This window comes from Loxodonta africana, chromosome 3 (genome assembly GCF_030014295.1).
Source record: "Loxodonta africana isolate mLoxAfr1 chromosome 3, mLoxAfr1.hap2, whole genome shotgun sequence".
NCBI classification, from domain to species: domain Eukaryota; kingdom Metazoa; phylum Chordata; class Mammalia; order Proboscidea; family Elephantidae; genus Loxodonta; species Loxodonta africana.
The window spans coordinates 3,570,651-3,590,316 of NC_087344.1; the positions used below are offsets into that span (position 1 = coordinate 3,570,651).

At 50.5% G+C, this 19,666-nt stretch overlaps 1 long non-coding RNA gene across 1 annotated transcript in view; it reads left to right on the forward strand.

Annotated features, from left to right (window-relative positions):
• Positions 1-285: 285 nt before the first annotated feature.
• LOC100657403 (uncharacterized) overlaps positions 286-19,666 on the forward strand; it is a 28,427-nt gene continuing 9,046 nt past the window's right edge. The window contains exons 1-5 of the long non-coding RNA XR_010321161.1: positions 286-566; positions 8,588-8,683; positions 9,567-9,692; positions 10,961-11,140; positions 11,475-14,897. This is a non-coding gene — a long non-coding RNA (uncharacterized LOC100657403). The remainder of the gene's footprint in view (positions 567-8,587; positions 8,684-9,566; positions 9,693-10,960; positions 11,141-11,474; positions 14,898-19,666) is intronic.

Here is a 19,666-nt window from a genome sequence, read left to right on the forward strand (position 1 = left end):
TGCTCTGGATGAAGGTTGGTCCCTTGGAAACTGAGTCTGGAGTTTCTTGCGGGCACTTGTGTTCCCGTGTCCAAGAGCAGATGCAGGACACCCTGGAGCTGCGGGAGACAGCAGTGTGCGCTGGGGGCCGGGGGGAGCGCTGGGGGCCGGGGGGAGCGCTGGGGGCCGGGGGGAGCGCTGGCGGCCGCGGGGAGCGCTGGCGGCCGCGGGGAGCGCTGGCGGCCGCGGGGAGCGCTGGCGGCCGCGGGGAGAGGGTCCTAGAGGAACGCCCCAGGGCGGGGCCTGGAGGGGGCCACGCCCACTCAGCGCTTGTGCTCCCGCCCCGACTGTTACTTAGCGCTCGAGGGGTGGGGCTGTCTGGAAAATTGTCCAATTAGAGGTTTGGGGGGTGGAGCCGCGGACACTGTCCAATGAGAAGCTTCAGTGGTGTGTAGGTGGTGCGACGCTTTGCAATCCTCTTCGTGCGTAATATTTCTGCGCCGCAGCTGGGAGATGTGTCTTACCTGCTCCTCGTGTTGCTTGTCTTCACGGAGAGGACCCTGGAAGGTCTGCAGAAACCGGCCCTGGTGAGCACCGTGCCGGGTGTCCTAGACTGGGTGAGGGAAAGGCCGGTTCGAACGAGCTGGAAGCGGCCGTGCAGGCAGCCCCAGGTGAAGGCCCAACCCTGGGAACCGAGGACAGGAAGAGGGGAACAGCTATCTCGCCACGGGCTGGGCAGTCAGGGCGCCGGACGGCGCGGAGGGGACTCCAGAGCGTCTCCTCATAGGGGGACACGCGAGTCACCGGGGACTGAGGGGAGGTGGACACGGCGGGGAAGGGGTCACGGTGGGGAGAGGGTCACCGGGGACTGAGGGGAGGTGGACACGGAGGGGAGAGGGTCACCGGGGACTGAGGGGAGGAGGACACGGAGGGGAGAGGGTCACCGGGGACTGAGGGGAGGTGGACACGGCGGGGAGAGGGTCACCGGGGACTGAGGGGAGGAGGACACGGAGGGGAGAGGGTCACCGGGGACTGAGGGGAGGTGGAAACGAAGGGGAGAGGGTCACCGGGGACTGAGGGGAGGTGGACACGGCGGGGAGGGGGTCACCGGGGACTGAGGGGAGGTGGACACGGCGGGGAGGGGGTCACCGGGGACTGAGGGGAGGTGGACACGGCGGGGAGGGGGTCACCGGGGACTGAGGGGAGGTGGACACGGCGGGGAGGGGGTCACCGGGGACTGAGGGGAGGTGGACACGGCGGGGAGGGGGTCAGCGGGGACTGAGGGGAGGTGGACACGGCGGGGAGGGGGTCACCGGGGACTGAGGGGAGGTGGACACGGCGGGGAGGGGGTCACCGGGGACTGAGGGGAGGTGGACACGGCGGGGAGGGGGTCACCGGGGACTGAGGGGAGGTGGACACGGCGGGGAGGGGGTCAGCGGGGACTGAGGGGAGGTGGACACGGCGGGGAGGGGGTCACCGGGGACTGAGGGGAGGTGGACACGGCGGGGAGGGGGTCACCGGGGACTGAGGGGAGGTGGACACGGCGGGGAGGGGGTCACCGGGGAGTGAGGGGAGGTGGACACGGCGGGGAGGGGGTCACCGGGGACTGAGGGGAGGTGGACACGGCGGGGAGGGGGTCACCGGGGACTGAGGGGAGGTGGACACGGCGGGGAGGGGGTCACCGGGGACTGAGGGGAGGTGGACACGGCGGGGAGGGGGTCAGCGGGGACTGAGGGGAGGTGGACACGGAGGGGAGAGGGTCACCGGGGGCTGAGGGGAGGTGGACACGGCGGGGAGAGGGTCACCGGGGACTGAGGGGAGGTGGACACGGCGGGGAGGGGGTCAGCGGGGACTGAGGGGAGGTGGACACGGCGGGGAGGGGGTCAGCGGGGACTGAGGGGAGGTGGACACGGCGGGGAGGGGGTCACCGGGGACTGAGGGGAGGTGGACACGGCGGGGAGGCGGTCACCGGGGACTGAGGGGAGGTGGACACGGCGGGGAGGGGGTCACCGGGGACTGAGGGGAGGTGGACACGGCGGGGAGGGGGTCACCGGGGAGTGAGGGGAGGTGGACACGGCGGGGAGGGGGTCACCGGGGACTGAGGGGAGGTGGACACGGCGGGGAGGGGGTCACCGGGGACTGAGGGGAGGTGGACACGGCGGGGAGGGGGTCACCGGGGACTGAGGGGAGGTGGACACGGCGGGGAGGGGGTCACCGGGGACTGAGGGGAGGTGGACACGGCGGGGAGGGGGTCACCGGGGACTGAGGGGAGGTGGACACGGCGGGGAGGGGGTCAGCGGGGACTGAGGGGAGGTGGACACGGCGGGGAGGGGGTCACCGGGGACTGAGGGGAGGTGGACACGGCGGGGAGGGGGTCAGCGGGGACTGAGGGGAGGTGGACACGGAGGGGAGAGGGTCACCGGGGGCTGAGGGGATGTGGACACGGCGGGGAGAGGGTCACCGGGGACTGAGGGGAGGTGGACACGGCGGGGAGGGGGTCAGCGGGGACTGAGGGGAGGTGGACACGGCGGGGAGGGGGTCACCGGGGACTGAGGGGAGGTGGACACGGCGGGGAGAGGGTCACCGGGGACTGAGGGGAGGTGGACACGGCGGGGAGAGGGTCACCGGGGACTGAGGGGAGGTGGACACGGCGGGGAGGGGGTCACCGGGGACTGAGGGGAGGTGGACACGGCGGGGAGGGGGTCAGCGGGGACTGAGGGGAGGTGGACACGGCGGGGAGGGGGTCACCGGGGACTGAGGGGAGGTGGACACGGCGGGGAGGGGGTCACCGGGGACTGAGGGGAGGTGGACACGGCGGGGAGGGGGTCACCGGGGACTGAGGGGAGGTGGACACGGCGGGGAGGGGGTCACCGGGGACTGAGGGGAGGTGGACACGGCGGGGAGGGGGTCACCGGGGACTGAGGGGAGGTGGACACGGCGGGGAGGGGGTCAGCGGGGACTGAGGGGAGGTGGACACGGCGGGGAGGGGGTCACCGGGGGCTGAGGGGATGTGGACACGGCGGGGAGGGGGTCACCGGGGGCTGAGGGGAGGTGGACACGGCGGGGAGGGGGTCACCGGGGACTGAGGGGAGGTGGACACGGCGGGGAGGGGGTCACCGGGGACTGAGGGGAGGTGGACACGGCGGGGAGAGGGTCACCGGGGACTGAGGGGAGGTGGACACGGCGGGGAGGGGGTCACCGGGGACTGAGGGGAGGTGGACACGGCTGGGAGGGGGTCAGCGGGGACTGAGGGGAGGTGGACACGGCGGGGAGGGGGTCAGCGGGGACTGAGGGGAGGTGGACACGGCGGGGAGGGGGTCAGCGGGGACTGAGGGGAGGTGGACACGGCGGGGAGGGGGTCAGCGGGGACTGAGGGGAGGTGGACACGGCGGGGAGGGGGTCAGCGGGGACTGAGGGGAGGTGGACACGGCGGGGAGGGGGTCACCGGGGACTGAGGGGAGGTGGACACGGCGGGGAGGGGGTCACCGGGGACTGAGGGGAGGTGGACACGGAGAGGAGGGGGTCACCGGGGACTGAGGGGAGGTGGACACGGCGGGGAGGGGGTCACCGGGGACTGAGGGGAGGTGGACACGGCGGGGAGGCGGTCACCGGGGACTGAGGGGAGGTGGACACGGCGGGGAGGGGGTCACCGGGGACTGAGGGGAGGTGGACACGGCGGGGAGGGGGTCACCGGGGACTGAGGGGAGGTGGACACGGCGGGGAGGGGGTCACCGGGGACTGAGGGGAGGTGGACACGGCGGGGAGGGGGTCACCGGGGACTGAGGGGAGGTGGACACGGCGGGGAGGGGGTCACCGGGGACTGAGGGGAGGTGGACACGGCGGGGAGGGGGTCACCGGGGACTGAGGGGAGGTGGACACGGCGGGGAGGGGGTCACCGGGGACTGAGGGGAGGTGGACACGGCGGGGAGGGGGTCAGCGGGGACTGAGGGGAGGTGGACACGGCGGGGAGGGGGTCACCGGGGACTGAGGGGAGGTGGACACGGCGGGGAGGGGGTCACCGGGGACCGTGAGGGGAGGTGGACACGGCGGGGAGAGGGTCACCGGGGACCGTGAGGGGAGGTGGACACGGCGGGGAGAGGGTCACCGGGGACTGAGGGGAGGTGGACACGGCGGGGAGGGGGTCACCGGGGACTGAGGGGAGGTGGACACGGCGGGGAGGGGGTCACCGGGGACTGAGGGGAGGTGGACACGGCGGGGAGAGGGTCACCGGGGACTGAGGGGAGGTGGACACGGCGGGGAGGGGGTCAGCGGGGACTCAGGGGAGGTGGACACGGTGGGGAGTGGGTCACCGGGGACTGAGAGGAGGTGGACACGGTGGGGAGGGGGTCACCGGGGACTGAGAGGAGGTGGACACGGCGGGGAGAGGGTCACCGGGGACCGTGAGGGGAAGTGGACACGGCGGGGAGAGGGTCACTGGGGACCGTGAGGGGAAGTGGACACGGCGGGGAGAGGGTCACCGGGGACTGAGGGGAGGTGGACACGGCGGGGAGAGAGTCACCGGGGACCATGAGGGGAAGTGGACACGGCGGGGAGAGGGTCACCGGGGACTGAGGGGAGGTGGACATGGCGAGGAGAGGGTCACCGGGGACCATGAGGGGAAGTGGACACGGCGGGGAGAGGGTCACCGGGGACTGAGGGGAGGTGGACACGGCGGGGAGAGGGTCACCGGGGACCATGAGGGGAAGTGGACACGGCGGGGAGAGGGTCACCGGGGACCATGAGGGGAAGTGGACACGGCGGGGAGAGGGTCACGGGGGACTGAGGGGAGGTGGACACGGCTGGGAGAGGGTCACCGGGGACTGAGGGGAGGTGGACACGGCGGGGAGAGGGTCACCGGAGACCGTGAGGGGAAGTGGACATGGTGGGAAAGGGTCATCGGGGAATGTGAGGGGAGGTGGACACGGCGGGGAGCAGGTCACCAGGGACTGTGAGAGAAGATGGACACGGCGGGGAGAGGGTCACCGGGGACTGTGAGGGGAGGTGGACACGGCGGGGAGAGGGTCACCTGGGTACTGAGGGGAGGTGGATACAGCAGGGAGAGGGTCACTGGGTACTGTGAGGACAGGTGGATATGGCGGGGGAGAGGGTCACCAGCAGGAGAACAGGATCAGGTTCTGCCGAGGTCACCCCATTTTCTGATGAACTATGAGAGGGGCCTTTCTTCCCCGGGGGCGTTTGCTCAGGGTTGGTGGGGTTGGAGCCGTGGAATATACCACAGTCTGGCAGAAGAAGGAGTAAATCTGTCTTGTAAGAAGTATGGGCAGAACACTCCTTAGACGCAAGAATGGCAAGACTCATCTCAGGTGTTTGCGCATGTTGTTAGGAGGGACGTCATGCTTGGTAAAGTAGAGGGTCAGAGACAAAGAGGAAGACTTTCAGCGAGATGGATTCATACAGCGGCTGCAACAGTAGGCCCAAACGCAGCAGTGATTGCTAGGATGGAATCCTCTGAGTTGGAAGAGACTCGACAGCACCTAACAACAGCAGTTTTGCTGAATGTGTTTTCTAGGTCCATCCAGGTTGTGGCATGCGTCAGGGCTTAATTTCTCTTTTTGGTTGAACAGTATTCCATTGTGTGAGTTAAATTCTTTTTGTTTTTTTTTTGCATCTCAGGTGATATTTTGTTTTGTCCTTCATTCTATTAATATGGTATTAATTACCTGAATTACCTGAATTCATTTTCAGATGTTAAACCAACATTATATTGTGCTGGGATAAATTTCACTTGCTAATGGCATATAACTCTTTGATTATATTTCTAAATTCACTGTGCTATCCCTTATTGAGGATTTTTGTATCTGTATTCATAAGGGTGGCATAGTGGTTAAGTGCTATGGCTGCTAACCAAAAGGTCGGCAGTTTGAGTCCACCCGGCGCTCCTTGGAAACTCTATGGAGAAGTTCTACTCTGTCCTGTAGGGTCGCTGTGATTTGGAATTGACTTGACGGCAATGGGTTTGGTTATGGTTTTATTCATGAGGGATAGTAGCCTCTAGTTGGCTTTTCTTGTGTTCTCTTTGTTTGGTTTTGGTATCAATACTTGCCTCATAGACTAAGTTTGGTAGGGTTCCTTACCCTTCCATTTTCTGAAAGATTTTGTGAAAGATTGGTGTTAGCTTTTTAAAAAGGTTGGTAGAATTCACCAGTGAAGTTATCTACCCCTGGGATTCTTGTGGGAAGCTCCATAATTACCAGCTCAGTAGTTGTGTCTGTTTTACATTTATATGGGTATTCCATTTCTTCTTGAGTCATTTCAGTCATTGTGTTTCACTAAGGATTTGTCCATTTAATCTGCATACCTGATTTGTTGGCATACGTTTATTCATAATATTCTCTTATGATCGGTTTATTTCTATAAAGTTGACAGTGATGTTCCCATTTCATTCTTGACTTTAGAAAATTGCATCTTCTTTTTTTTTTCTTTCTTGGTCAATCTAGCTAAAAGTTTGTAATTGTTTTTGATCTTTTTAAAGGATCAACTTACAGTTTTCTTGATTTTTCTATTTTAAATTTCATTAATTGCTACTATAATATTCATTTTACTTGAATTCACAATCAGCACCCATGGAAGCAGCCAGTTGAGAAATCAAAGGTTGCATTGCATTAGGCAAATCTGCTGCAAAAGACCTCTTTAAAGTGTTAAAAAGCAAAGATATCATCTTGAAGACTAAGGTGTTCCTCACCCAAGCCATGGTGTTTTCAGTCGTCTCATGTGCATGTGAAAGCTGGGCAGTGAGTAAGGAATTCCAAAGAAAAATCGGTGCCTTTGAATTATGGTGTTGGTGAAGAATATTACGTATACCACGGGCTGTCTAAAGAAAGAACAAATCTCTGTTAAGAGAAGTACAGTTGGAATACTCCTTAGAAGTGAGAATGGTGAGACTTTGTCTTGTGTGTTTTGGACATGTTATCAGGAGGAACGTCATGCTTGGCAAAGTAGAGGATCAGAGAAAAAGAGGAAGACCCTCAGTGAGATGGATTGTCACAGTGGCTGCAACAGTGGGCTCAAGGGTAACTACGATTGTGCGGATGGTGCAGGACCAGGCAGTGTTTTGTTCTGTTATACATAGGGTCACTATGAGTCAGAACTGACTTGATGGCACCTTAACAACAATGATGATAACTTTATGGCACAGTACAGAGCCTATACTAGTAATTTTCAAGGTGTGATTGAAATAAATGACGATTTTGATCTTGTCAAGTGACTCTGTATACTTGTTAGTTCAAACCTGTTAATTGTCCTATTCAAATATATTATGTGCCAGAGTTTTTATTTAGTCTCATGATCTGCTAATTATCGGGGATTTTTCTGAAATCTCCTAATGTGAAGGCAGATTTTTTATTGCTCGCTGTGGTTATCTTAGGTTGTTGTTGTTACTTAGATGGGTGTAATTTTGGAATCGTCATATTTTCCTGTACTTACGAAAGTACTGTTGTTAATACCGTAACTGTCTTTATCTCTAGTAATGCTTTTGGTTTGTAAAACTCAAGTGTCTGATATAATTTAGATGGATTCACATTTGCCTTTTATATGGAATGCCTTCTTGGCCCTCAGCCTTCCTGTGGTACGTTTTTGGGAACACACATTGCTGTATGTCATTTTGAACCCAGCCTGCTCATCTTTGCTTTTAGACTGGAATGTGTGGTCCTTTTGCATGATTGTTATTGATACAGGTTGAGTTTTCCAACATTTTGCCTTTGAGTCTTGTATTTGTGATTTCTTTTTGAATCTGTGTTCTCTTGCTGTCTTTAGGAATAATTGAGGTACTATATCCCTGCTTTTTTTTTCTAACCTTACTCTAAATATGATCTTCACTGCCACTTATTTAGTTGATTATCCTAGAGAGGCTAATACACATCCCTGCTTGAACAATGCCATTTTTGAAAAGGTTCAGTGATACGTGATTTAGAACCAGGTGCAAACCCATTGCTGTTAAGCCATTTCCAACTCATGGTGACCCCATATATTGCAGAGCACAACTAGTCCATGGGGTTTTCTCGGCTGTAATCTTTTCAGAAGCAGATTGCCTGGACTTTTGCAGCGTTACTGTGTGAGTTTGAACTGCCAGCCTTCAGGTTAGATGAGTGCAGACTGTTTACGCCAGCCAGGGACCTTAGAACCAGGTAGGCAATTCTGTTTTTTTTGATTTCTAATATGATTGAATTGTAAAGAAAGATAAATTTAAGAAAAACTGATATATTCACAAGTTTCGCAGTTGTCATGTCGGTTTCCCTCGATTTTCTTTACGTTTTTCAGCTTCCGTAGAACTATAAAATATTGTGTGGTAACAATCATATCACTGAGTGAACTCCCTTGACACCATGTGTCACTGAATATGAAGTGTGCCATTTATCTCATATACAAGTGAAAATTTGAAAAACTCACAGCAAGCTGTGACACAATGCTGTGGTCTCACTGAGTGTAAGGTGAGTTCCAATTTCCAGAAAGGTTAAAGGTGAAAACATACACATCTTACAGGTAATATAGTACCATAGGTTATCTGTTTAACCATCATGGGTTTTCCAGGTTCATTTTCCTTATCTTCTGCTTTTATATTTTTTAATCCCTTCTTTTTAATTTCTTTAAGGTCATGCTGTTACCTTTTTGCCTTATGGAGTTGACTCTGTTTCTCCGCTGCCTAACTCCAGTCGAAGTAGCAGCTCCTTCTTGGTGGCTGATATAGGTGGGTTTTTTTTAAATTAAATTTCTTGAATCATAGTTTTTGTTTTTACAATCTGTAATTTTTATCATAATTATTTGCACTTTATTGCCTGGGTGTGGCGTCCTCCTCCCCCACTGCTGTAAAGATACTGATTAGAAACACATATATATTTTTTTCTCTATTGAATAATCACTTTTGGCTCTGTTAGGGTCAGACATTTCGGTGACTCTCTTTGTGGTGCCACTTTCCCCTAATTCTGATGCTTGGTTATTGATTTGAGAGCCCCTGCTGGCCTGGCGAATTCTGCAGGAACCAAATGTTCCTCTTAACTAATAGGTGTTGCCAGGTCCCAAGGTCCTGGCCTCCCTGTCTACCCATGGTGTCTGCATTATCCTGGGCCTTTGCCGAGCCTGAAGGGGGATCAGACCAGGCCCCATGACTCTGCTGCGTCCACGTAGGACTGTTAAAATTGAGCAGCATCAAAAATTTCCCCTAAATATTTGCAACACCCAGGTGTTCTGGTTCCAGTTCTTTGAATCTGATAAGAAAACAGTATCTTAGCGAACTCATTGTCTGTTTCCAGTGTTTTCTGAATGATGATTTTGTCAGTCTTTACCCTGCCCCAGAATCTGCCCAATATCACTAAAAATAATGAATTTTAATGATGTGAGCGTAAGTATGTATCAGTTGTCGTTGACTCACGTCATGCTTTTAAAGCACTTACCATCCCCAGGTATATTGAATATTATTGCTTTAATGATTATCATCTCCCACAAGAATGCCGGGTCCCTGTGGTTCAGAATCCTGTGATTAAGTCCAGTACCCCAGGCTGGCAGCCTCCCCCATGCTCCTGTACACACTGGGAAGATAGTGCTTTGCTGAAAGAATATGTGGGCTCTTTTAGGACTCAGTGGTCTTTGACATGTGCCTGTGAACTTCACGCGGGAAGAGTGGGCTTTACTGAGTGCTTCTCAGAGGAAGCTCTACAAGGATGTGTTGCTGGAAACCTTCTGGAACTTGGCATCAGTAGGTAAGGATGGCATCATTCCTTCACTTAGCCTTTTGTGAAACAAATATATCTTCCACATTGTCCTTTTTTATTTGGGCTGAGGAATGGGAATGTGTTTGAGAAAAGACAGACGCAGTCCCCAGACCTCTTGGAATTTGAGGTCAGAGAGCTTAATGTGAAAACAGTTTTATGTATTAAACTGAGTTTTTTTCTCTTGGTTAAAATCTCAAGGATCCGTAAGTTTATGAGTTTGGGCATAGTATCCTATGGCACACAGAGAGAAGCTTTGTGGTTTTCACCCCTGTGAGAGCTGTACTCTGATGAATACACATTTAACCCTGCAGTTTTGCTGCAGTTGAACTTGCTCTAATCCATCTTCAGCCACCATGAAGTCCAGAGTATTGATCCATCCCATGGAAATATTTGTTGCCCTTCATAGTCCTCCCTGATCATGAGCTTTGTTCCCTTAACCAGGTGTCAGCCACACACTCTCATGTGATTTCCCAGTGGGACCTGTGGACAGTGGAAGATTCTTGTGCTTCTGAGCACCAGGAAGGCAAGAATCTTTGGGAGGAAGAGGATTTTTAATAATGGAATTATATTTGGAGATATAAATTAGAAAAATAAATTGGTCTTTGAGAAGGATAAAGTTAAATTTGGGGATAAGTATTCCTAAAGATATCTTGTAGAAAGTGCTTTGTAGTATATCTGTCTTTTTTCACTTTTCATCCATCCTCATGCTTTCTTTGTTCTCAGGGGAAAGACTTTCCCACTTCCTACTCTTTTAAAGTAGGCAGTATTTGGGCGTGTGCATTTTGCTCACTTCCTACCTACTTTGCTTTTCCGATAATATCCTATTTATATCAACACCAGTCTCCGTCTTTTTGGAACTATTTCTTTGTACATCGAGTCCTTGGGTAGCACAAACTGTTAACACACTTGGCTGCTAACTAAAAGATAGAAGGTTTGAGTCTATCTAAGGTGCCTCGGAAAAATGTCCTGGTGACCTACTTCTAAAACATCAGCCGTTGAAAAACTCTATGGCTCACAGTTCTGCTGTGGCACCGTGGGGTTGACTCTGTGGTAACTGGTTTCTTAGTGAATAGGCTGCCATTTTGACCCGTTTTCCCTATTTTTATCAAAGTCCTCAGTCTTCCTTTGCTCACATGTCCATAATTCTTTATAAAATTTGTTTACCATCTGCATCAGTATATGAAAAGAAATCCATAAGTGGTCTTTTTGATTTCCTTTTTCCACATGAAATTATATTATGTTATCAATTTTTGCAGACAGGTGTATTCAAGTTAAAACCACTGGATCAAATCCTCAGCAGAATATTTTTGGGAATGAAGTGTCCAATGATGAGAAATTAAAAGTTTGATAAGAAATGATTCCTTGTCCAATTTGGAAGAAAAAGGGAAGCTTCATAACATTGAAGTACAGCCCCAAATCCAGAAGGAACAGCTGAGGTGAGTGACATTTACACAAGAAGAAGGAGTATCCCGGCAGGTAGACTATCTTGAAATTAAAGAAAAAGTATGAACATAGCTAAACAGTTAACGTATTCAGGATTTTTACAAGACAGTATTTTCATAAATGTGATGCAGATACTGAGTCAGTTGGAAACAGTGGTGAGGAAACCCCATAGTAAACAATGTGAAAGTAATGGCTTCATCCAAGCCCTCAACCAAGTATTCAGGTTGTTCACTTTGAAACAACGCAGATGGTACAGAAAACATCCCTCTTCACTGAGAACGGGAAACATGTATTCATACTAATTGGTCACATGCCTCTCATCTTTAGGGAATATGTGAGCAGCCTCAAAGGACAGAAAAATCCCTGCATGTGAATTATGTGGGAAAATCTTTATGTATTACTCTTCCTTTCAACTACATTTAAGATATCACAGTGGCAAGAAACCTTATGAATGTGGAAAATCCTTCAGTTGTTACTCCTGCCTTCATGGACATGAGAAAACACACAGTGAACAGAAAACTTATGAATGTAAGCATTGTTCCAAAGTCTTCAGTTGTCCCAAATACTTTAAAAAATTTGAAAATGTATGTACAGTGGAGGGAAACCCTATGAATGTAACCAATGTGGGAAAGGCTTCATGGTTCTCTCATACCTTGAAAGCCATGTAAGAACACACTAGTGAGAAACTGTTTGAATGTAAACAATGTGGGAAAGCTTTCATTTGGCCCAGCTCCTTCCAGGCACATATGAAAATGCACTCTGATGAGAAACTCTATGAACATAAACAGTGTGGGAAAACCTTTCTGCATTCCCCCTCCCTTAAATGACATTTAAGACGGCACACTGGAGAGAAACCCTATGAATGTAAGGAATGTGAGAAAACCTTCAGTTGTCCCACATATTTCTGAGAACATGTGAGAATGCACATGGGAGAGAAACCCTATGAATGGAAGCAGTGTGGAAAAGCCTTCACTTGTTACTCTGCCCTTCATAGAGATGAGAAAACACACAGCGAACAGAAACTTTATGAATGTAATCAGTAGGGAAAAGGTTTCAGGTGTCCCAAATACTTTTGACAACACAGGAACATGCACAGTGGAGAAAATGTATGGAATGTGGGAATGAAAGGAATGCGGAAAAATCTACAGTATGCCTGCAAACCTTCAACACCATATGAAAACGTACAGTGGTGAGAGACCATGAATGTAAACAATGTGGGAAAACCTTCAGATGGCCTTCCTTCTTATGATTTACATATGAGAACGCACTCTAGCAAGAAACCCTATTATTGTAAGCAATGTGAGAAAGCCTACAAGTGTCTTCTTATATCCCTTCAACAGCATCTGAGAAAACACACTGGAGAGAAACCATATAAATGTAACCAGTGTGGGAAAGCCTGTAATTGTTTCACATACTTTGACCTGCATATTTAAATGCAGAGTGGAGAGACACAGTGTGTATGTGAGGTGTACAGGAAAGTCTATAGATCTTACTCATGTCTTCCAAAACATTTGAATATGCACTCTGGCAAGAAACCTTATGAATGTAAGGAGTGTGGGAAAGCGTACAGGTGTCTCGTATCCCTTCAGGGATGTCTGAGAAAACACACTGAGGAGAAACCTTAAGAATATAAGGCATGTTGGAAAGCTGTCTGTAGAATGGGACTAGTGGTAGCGTCAGTCAGTGCCTGTCTGACTTCACGGGGGAAAAGGACAATCAGCGTCAGCACAAAGCTGACTCCCATAAGGTGGAGGTCAGACATATATCCACTCTCCAACCTTTCTACCAATTCTGACACCAGCCATCCCTGCCACGGCACTCTATACTTCTCTGATCAGTTCAATAACCCATGGCAGTAGCCACACAGAATTCATAGACCATATTTAAGTGGTTTATTAAGGAACAGGGAACAACTTGGGATCAGAATCAACGTGTTAACAACTCAGGATCAGAAATAGGAAGCATGTCTCCCTTCTAAGCTCCTCTTGATCATGTAGGCTTCCTCTCAGGCCCCTGAGAACAGGATCCTCTTGGCCCCCTCAAGACAGGCTCTGCTGCTGGGCCCCTTCCGGGCCTGTTGCCTCTGAATCTGCTGCCAGGCCCCTTCTGGGCCTCTCGCTGTCTTCAGTGTTACAGCTCTTGACCGGTTTTACAGCTCTTTTAGGAGGTTCCTTGCCTCCTCTGTCTGCTGCAGCTTTCTGCCTCCTACTGCGTCTCTTCTTGCTTCTTTCTGCCCTTTGTGTCTGCTTAACCTCTGTGGGGCTGGCTGCATATATATACACAACTCTTTGTCAACTTCAAGGTACGGTCTTTCCCACTGGGGGCCCCAAACTGACCAATTCCATCTCAGTAGGATACAAACACTTCATTTGCCTAGTTTATTGACCAGTCCCTGCAAGGTGCATACCAATCACAGGGCAGGCTGTGGCCCTGTACTAGATAAAAAGTAACAAAACCAAGTTATTGACAGCTTACCCAGGAAGTGTCAATCAACTTGGCAAAAGTAACAAACCCTCTGGGGTAGAAAACTAGGGAAAAGGTAACTCTTTGGTGTTTAGCGGAAAAATCTCTCAAGCCATTATTCCAAGGCAAAAGGCTACATAAAGGAACTCGTTTCACCACAGCTGTCATCATGGGTAAGATTGGGAGCTGCATCTCCCAGAGTCTCTTTTGTTTATGGTTACGGGTTAAAGTTCACAAGAAGAGGAAGGTATATGAGTGAATGTTGGAAGGCAGAAGTGATGAAGCCATTCCTCTCTATTCTGCTGGGCCATCAGGAGAGAGAGACAGAAGGGGCACAGGGAGAGAGTGGTCAGAGCACCCCTTAATCTGCTCTGAGCCCCCATCTGCCCCAGCAGTGATCTCTGGGGCCCAGCCTCTCCTCTCCCACCCTCATACTCACCCCACCCCTTGCTGTTCATCTTTCTCTCCCTTCATTTCCTTTGTTAATTGTGAAATAAACAGAAAAAGAAATAAAACATATGTGCAGTTCGGATGAATCATAAATCAGGGTCTCCTCCCCTCAAACACTGCTGACATGGGGGCCGGCTCCTTCTCTGGGGTGGTGCCATCCTGTGCGTTGGGTGTTGAACAGCATCCCTGGCCTCTATCCACTCGTTGCCACTAGCACCTCCTCCCGCTAATCATGACAACCACAGATGCATCCTGGGAGCAAAGTTGCCCAGGCTCGAGAACCAGCTATTAATCAACACCTGGGTACCAATCGCCCAGGTCGAGAAATGAACCTCGCCAGCCCCTGTGTAGCCCACTCCATGATAACGCCCTCCTCCCCACCTTTGTGGCAACAACTTCTTTGTTTTTCTGTATAATTGCACCACCTACGATTGCCTTCTTATACCTGCTTAGATTTCCCTGTTTGGAACTATTTTATGGGCTTTCTGTGTATGTTGTCTGGCTTCTTTCACTTAACATCCCATCTTAAATTTCATATTTCGGCGGGGTGTCTCTGGGTGTTGAAAACGGTGTGCATGATCACCTGCTACCCAAAAAGTTGGATGTTTGAGTACACCCAGAGGCACCTTGGAAGAAAGGCCTGGCAGTCTACCTCTGAAGAATCAGCCATTGAAAGCCCTATGGAGAATAGTTCTGCTATGACATAGGGACATCATGAGTTGGAGCCACCTTGATGGCAGCTGGTAAGCTTCATGCGACACTGATGGAGAAACAGATGCACACCATTGCTGGTGCGAATGGAAAATGGCCCAGCCACTGTGGAAAACATTTTTTCAGGTACTCAAAAAGTTGAACATAGGATCATTATATTCATATGACCCAGTGTCTTAGGCTGGGTTCTATAGAGAAGCAAAACCAGTAAAGCATGTAAATATATATTTCTATCAAGGAAATGGCTCATGTGGTTGTAGAGGCTAGAATGTCCCAAACCTGAGTCAGGATAGAGGCATCTGATTCAACCAGCCACAGGGGCTGGTGAACCCAATATCGGTAGGTCAGACAGCAGGGCTCTTGCTCACAGCTCGTGAAGACTGATGAATTCCAAGATCGGCAGGTAAGCTGCTAGCTAACGTCCTTAGAACCAAAGGCCAGGCCAACAGGATCCAGCTGCAGGATCCAGTGTGAGCAAAAAGCCCCCGAGCATTGCCAGAATATCTGCTTATATTTGATGCAGGTCACATGTCCAAGGAAACTCCCTTTCAACTGATTGGCCTCTCCCAGCAGATCACATCGTGGGAGTGATCACGTATCAAATCTCAACAGGGAAGTGATTACAACATTATATGACTGCCAAAACACTGAAAATTGTCCCCCAGCCAAGTTGACACACAATCTTAACCATCACAGTCTGCACCTTGTCAACTTGACACCTGTACACATCTCAAACCGTACATAATCTCTAAGGTCGTAATTGCACCTAACATAATACAACTAACACACATACAACCAAATATGCAAATGCCCTGTTTACATCTTATGTTTTGAAAGCGAAGAAGACAAAAATATTTGATGCATACATACAAAGCATAAATACTCAACAATTACAGTCCTCGTTTTTGCAACTGGTCATGTGGACGTAACTGGTGTTTAGAACTACCTTCTTCCACCACCCGTTCCATATTCCCTTTGCTCTCAGCAAGAACCTCAGCTGGTCGTGGTTCTTTGCCTGGTGGGGTGACCCAGACCTTCATTCCTGAAGGGCCTGGGTCATGAATAGTCATGTCGGAATTGGGTAACTGCAGTTTTCATTGTCTTTAACAACAGCATGGTAGTATAAGTGATGCCCTAAGGGATCTGCTGCAACTTAGATATACTCCTCTTTACCTCCATCATGTAATATCAGTCTGATTTCCTTTTGGTAATCATAATAAGTCACACCAGCCAATGTGGTAGCACCCTTCTTTGCCTGTTGATCCAGAGGCATAAGGAGCCCAAAGTGGCCAGGTGGGGTTCTTAGCTTCCAGTTCAATGGAATCAGTGATGTGACTCCAAGTGGAGGATTTCTCCCTTTAGAACTAAGACCTCTAAACCTACAGGGCATAGTCACTGGGACAGGAAGCAAAAATTTTATGAGTGGGTCATTAGGGAAAATAATGAGTGATGCCACTCCCATTTCCACCTGTCGATTCCTGGACCCATGAATCCTGCCTATGGGAGAAACAGCACCATATATTGGATGCTGGTTTAGGGCATACACAGCCACCTGGAGAACATTGCCTCAACACTGCAAGGTATTGCCACCTGGCCGGTGCCATAATTGTGTCTTTAGAAGGCCATTCCGTCGTTTTATCAAGACAGCTGCATCAGGAAGTTGAGGAACATGGTAAGACCAGTGAATTCCATGAGCATGGGCCCGTTGCCGTACTTCATTTGCTGTGAAGTGAGTCCCTTGATCTGGGGCAATGCTGTGTGGGATACCATGATGATGGATAAGGCATTCTGTAAGTCCACGGGTGGTAGTTTTGGCAAAAGCATGGCGTGTAGGGAAGGCAAATCCATATCCAGAGTGTCTATTCCAGTAAGAACAAAATGCTGCGTTTCCATGATGGAAGCAGTCCAATGTAATCAACTTGACACCAGGTTGCTGGCTGATGACTTTGAGAAATAGTGCCATATCCAGGACTCAGTGCTGGTCTCTGCTGCTGGCAGATTGGGCACTAAACACTGGCTGTAGTCAAGTCAGCCTTGGTGAGTGGAAATCCATGTTGCTGAGCCCATGCCTAACCTCCATCCCTGCCACCATGGCCACTTTTTTCATGAGCCCATTAAGAAATGACAGGAGTAGCTGGGGAATGAGGATGACTGGTTCCCACAGAATGTTTCGTCCTATCCGCTCGATTGTTAAAATCCTCTGCTGAGGTCACCCATTGGTGAGGATTCACAGGAGACACAAATATCTTCACTTCTTTGGCCCATTTAGAGAAGTCTATAAAAATACCTCTTCCCCATGAGTCCTTGTCTCCAATTTCCCAGTCATGTTCCAAGTCCCTGATCATTCAGCCAAACCACTGGCCACAGTCCGTGAATCAGTATACAGTCACACATCTGGCCATTTCTCCTTCCAATCAAAATGGACAACCAGGTGCACCTCTCGAAGCTCTGCTCGTTGGGAGGATTTGTCTTCACCATTGTCTTTCAGGGAGGTCTCAGAAAGGAGCAGTGTCATCCTACCCACACAACTCCCACATGTCTGTCAGTTTGTCATACTGTGGAGGCTTCCGTGTTGCTGTGGTGCTTTAAGCTATGCCATTGGTATTCAAATACCAGCAGGGTGAACCATGGTGGACAGGTTTCAGCTGAGTTTCCAGACTAAAGAGAGACTAGGAAGAAGGACCCAGTATCCTACTTTTGAAAAGAATTAGCCAGTCAAAATCTTATTAATAGCAGCAGAACATTGTCTGATATAGTGCCAGAAGATGAACCCCTCAGGTTGGAAAGCATTCAAAAAGACTGAGAAAGAATTGCCCCCTCAAAGCAGAGTTGACCTTAATGACTTGAATGGATGGAGTCAAGCTTTGAGGACCTTCATTTACTGATGTGACATGACACAAAATGAGAAGAACCAGCTGCAAACATCCGTTATTAATCAGACATGGAGTGTACAAAGTATGAATCTAGGAAAGTTGGACATTGTCAAAAATGAAATGGAATGCATAAATATCAATACCCTAGCCATTAGTGGCCTGAAATGGACTGGTATTGGCCATTTTGAACTGGACAATCATATGGTCCACTGTGATGGTTAAGATTGTGTGTCAACTTGACTGGGCCATGATTCTCAATGTTTTGGCAGTTGTATAATGTTGTGATCACTTCCCTGATGCAATTTGATATGTGATCACCCCCATATGGAATCTGCTGAGTGGTACTGGTGGGGGTGGGGCCTGTTGTGGCTCACCACCCCATGAGCCTTCATATCTCTGCCCTCTGCACTGACTTCCTGCTCGCCTTGCCAAGGCTTTTGGCTTGTTCTGGATCCTGCAGCTGCAGCTTCTTTGTCTGACCTCCGGTTCTTGGGACTTGAACTAGCTGCTTACCTGTCGATATTGGGATTTGTCAATCTTCACAGCTGTGAGCAAGAGTCCTGCTTTCCGACCTGCCAATCTTGGGTTCACCAGCCCATGCAGCTACATGGATCAGGAGAAGGCTTGTGGTTTTGCCTGCCAGTCTTGGGATTTGTCAACCTTCACAGCCTGTGAACAGCAGCTCTGCTCTCCGACTTGCTGATCTTTGGTTTGCCAGCCCCATGTGGCTGCCTGAATCAGGAGAGTCCTCTATTCTGATCCACAGACTCGGGACATTCCAGCCTCTACAATCGTGTGACCTGTGTTCCCTTGGTATGACTCTCTCTCTCTATGTATATCTCCATATAAACTTTACTGGTTTTGCTTCTCTGGAGCACCCAGCCTGAGATGCCTACTATGCTGAGAATGACAACCTGAAGAGGAATAGCATCATGTTCATTGTTAGAAAAAGAGTTTCAAGACCTATTCTGAAGTACAACACTGTCAGTGATAAGACAATATCCATAGGCCTACATCGATGACCAGTGAATTCATTATTTGCATGCTGAAACAAACAAAAACAAAAACAAATCCATTACCGTCAAATCGATTCCAACTCAGTGACCCGATAGGACAGAGTAGAACTGCCCATATAGTTTCCAAGGAACATCTGGTGGATTGGAACTGCCAACCTTTTGGTTAGCAGGCATAGTTCTTAACCACTATGCCACCAGGGTTTCCAGATTTGCATTCTAGAAGGTGGGAAATTAATCCCATAAAAATTCAGGTGCCTTCCACCTCAGTGAAATTTCTACAGGTCCAGTGATTTGGAGCATGTTGAGATATTCCTTCTAAAGTGAAGGATGAGTTATTGCATCTGGCTCTTCCCACAGCTAAAAAAGAGGCACAATGCCTACTGGGCCTCTTTGCATTTTGGAGGCAACATATTCCTCATTTTGGTGTGGTACTCTGGTGTGTTTATCAAGTGACTCAAAAATCTGCTAGTTTTGAGTGGGGCCCAGAACAGAAAAGGCTCTGCAACAGGTTCAGGCTGCCTTGCAAGCCACTCTGCCCCTTGGGATGTATGATCCAGCTGATCCAACGGAGCTTGAAGTGTCAGTGGCAGGTTGAGATGCTGTGTGGAGTCTTTGGCAGGCCCCTATTGGTGAATCACAGCACAGACCCTTAGGATTTTGGAACAAAGCCCTGCCATCCTCTGCAGATAACTGCTCTCCTTTTAAGAAATAGCTTTTGGCTTGTTACTGGGCCTTAGTAAAGACTGAACATTTAACCATGGACTCCAAATCACCATGTGGCCTGAACTGCCCATCATGAATGGGTATTGTCTGACTCACAGAGTCATAAAGTTAGATATGCACACCAGCAGTTCATCACTGAATGAAAGTGGTATAGACAAGATTGGGCCTGAGTAGGACCTGAAGGCAGAAGTAAGTTGCTTAAAGAACTGGTCCAAATGCCCATGGTCTCCACTCCTGTCTCATTACCTTCTATCTCCCAGTCTGCACCTGTGGCTTCATGGGG